The sequence below is a fragment of the Carlito syrichta genome, unplaced genomic scaffold, assembly GCF_000164805.1.
Source record: "Carlito syrichta isolate Samal-C Ts95f unplaced genomic scaffold, Tarsius_syrichta-2.0.1 Scaffold316039, whole genome shotgun sequence".
NCBI lineage: Eukaryota > Metazoa > Chordata > Mammalia > Primates > Tarsiidae > Carlito > Carlito syrichta.
The window spans coordinates 166085-168870 of NW_007260135.1; positions in this window are offsets into that span (position 1 = coordinate 166085).

A 2786-nucleotide genomic window follows, 5' to 3' on the forward strand; every position below is an offset into this window, starting at 1 on the left:
CTCCAGTCTGGTCGACAGAGTGAGACTCCAACTCAAAAAAAAAAAAAAAAAGAATTAATATTTACAGAGTATTTGGAGTATTGGGTGAAGGTTGTAGAGGAAAAAGAGAATAATTGTTTCTGGTCCTCATCTAAAACTATGATAATAATCTCTCCAGTTTGATAAATGACAGTTTCAGAATAACTACCACATAGAGACCACGGAAAAGAAGGGACCTGATGTTCAAAACCTGATTATTTGTTTTTGGTTTTTTTTTTTGAGTTGGAGTCTCACTCTGTTGCCCAGACTGGAGTGCAGTAGCCACTCCTGGCCACCGCAGCCTCGACCTGCTGGGCTCCAGTGATCCTTCCGCCTCAGCCTTCCAAGTAGCCAGAACTACAGGTGCACACTACCATGCCCGGCTAATTTTTTTGATTTACTGTAGAGATGAGGTCTTGCCAAGTTGCCCAGGTGGATCTCGAACCCATGGGCTCAGGCAGTCCACTCACCTCAGCCTCCCAAAGCGTGGGATTACAGGCTGAGCCACCGAGCCCGGTTTCAAACCTGATTATTAAATCTCTTTGTGTAGGGGCATGGTGGCTCACGCCTATAATCGTAGCACTTTGGGAGGCTGAAACTAGAGGATTGCTTGAGCCCAGGAGTTCGAGACCAGCCTGAGCAACATAGTGAGACCTTGTCTATACAAAAAAAAAAAATTAGTTGGGTATGGTAGTGCACACCTGTAGTCCCAGCTGCTCAAGATGCTAAGGTGGAAGAATTGCCTGAGTCCAGGAATTTAAGGCTGCAGTGACACAATCATGCCACTGTACTCCAGCCTGGGTGACAGAGTAAGACCCTGACTCAAAAAAGTTTTTTTCTTTGTGATTTAAAGTAAGTAATTTAAGTTTCCCTATTTATAATTGGAGGTGGTAATAGCTGACTCTGTGCACAAAAATATTATAAAGAAGCATAAAATAATTTGAACTCCTTAAAAGTTATATTGATGACCGGGCACGGTGGCTCGTGCCTATAATCCCAACTTTGGGAGGCAAAGGTGAAAGGATTGCCTGAGTCCATGAGTTCGAGACCAGCCCGGGCAACTTGGGAAGACCTCATCTCTACAATAAATCAAAAAATTAGCCACACATGATGGTGTGTGCCTGTAGTTCCAGCTACTTGGAAGGCTGAGGCAGAAAGGGCTCTGTAGAAAGGGCTTGTTTTATTGGAGGTGGAGATGGAGTTTATGTACTCTCCCCTACCTGTCCTCCTAGGCTCCACCCCCAACCCTTCTCTGTACACTCTCAGGGCTGGGTATACCCTGGTCCCTGTTCTGGCCTGCTTATATGAGCTTGTTATACGTCAACATGACTTTTTTTTTTGAGTGGGAGTCTCACTCTGTTGCCCAGACTAAAGTGCAGTGGCACGCTCCCAGCCACCGCAGCCTCGACCTGCTGGGCTCCAGTGATCCTTCCGCCTCAGCCTTCCAAGTAGCTGGAACTACAGGCGCGCGCTACCACACCTGGTTATTTTTTTTTTATTTTATTGTAGAGATGAGATCTCGCCAAGTTGCCCAGGCGGGTCTCGAACCCGCGGGCTCAGGCAATCCACTCGCCTCAGCCTCCCAAAGTGCTGGGATTATAGGCTGAGCCACCGAGCCCAGCCAGTATTTTTCCATTCTACATTTTCCCTGACTTTCATATATTCCGTTTTCATATGATCTAAAGTTTTTAACAAGGATACCCCTAAGCTCATTTTCAAAAAGACTGTAAATTTGATTTCTTACGTAGGAGCTAACTTGTAATTTTCTGCCTGGTCACAGCCTCTGTAGAAAGGGCTTGTTTTATTGGAGGTGGAGATGGAGTTTATGTACTCTCCCCTACCTGTCCTCCTAGGCTCCACCCCCAACCCTTCTCTGTACACTCTCAGGGCTGGGTATACCCTGGTCCCTGTTCTGGCCTGCTTGTTTCCTCTCCCACACCAGCAGGGCCCTTGCTGGCATATCTCCATACTGGCCTGGAATGTGGATTGAGGAAGAGAGAAGGAACAGTGGGTGCAGAGTTGAGGATTAAGGGTAACCTTGGCAGGAGCCTCATCCAGGCATTAAGAGTTGAGTCCTAAACCTGCATGATGACCACTTATGTGCCTAATCTTAAATTGTACCCCACATCTTTAAAACAAAATTTTAAAAAAACACAAAGAAATAAGGAAATAAGGAAAAATAAATAAAATCTGTTTAAAAATATAAAAAATTTAAAAACAAATTATTAGCAAAATAAACAACTAAGACATGAGAGTAAGCCTGTTGAGAGGAATAAAGCAAGTTATTATTATTACTGTATTTTTCTTATTAATATAGCTATGTTATAATGTCAGTATCTGACTTTTTAAACAGTGAGTCTGTATTACTTTGATAAAAATAAAATCTAAATTTAAATGTAAAAAAAATAAGTTGAGTCCTTAAAGCCTCTCTGTGGGATCGTGGCAAAGATTCCTTTCAAGCTAGGTGCAGCTTGGTATACCTGTAATCCCAACTACTCGGGAGGCTGAGGTGGGAGGATTGCTTGAGCCTGGGAGGATTGCTTGAGCCCAGGAGTTGGAGTCCAGCCTGGGCAACATAAAGAGACCCTATCTCTAACAAAATAATAATAATATATAATAATAATAAGGACTCTTTTATTTTACATTTAAATTTAACTTATTATTATTATTATTTGAGTTGAGGTCTCACTCTGTTACCCAGGCTGGAGTATAGTGGCAGAATCATAGCTCACCGCAAGCTTGGACCTTCTGGGCTCAGGTGATCCTTC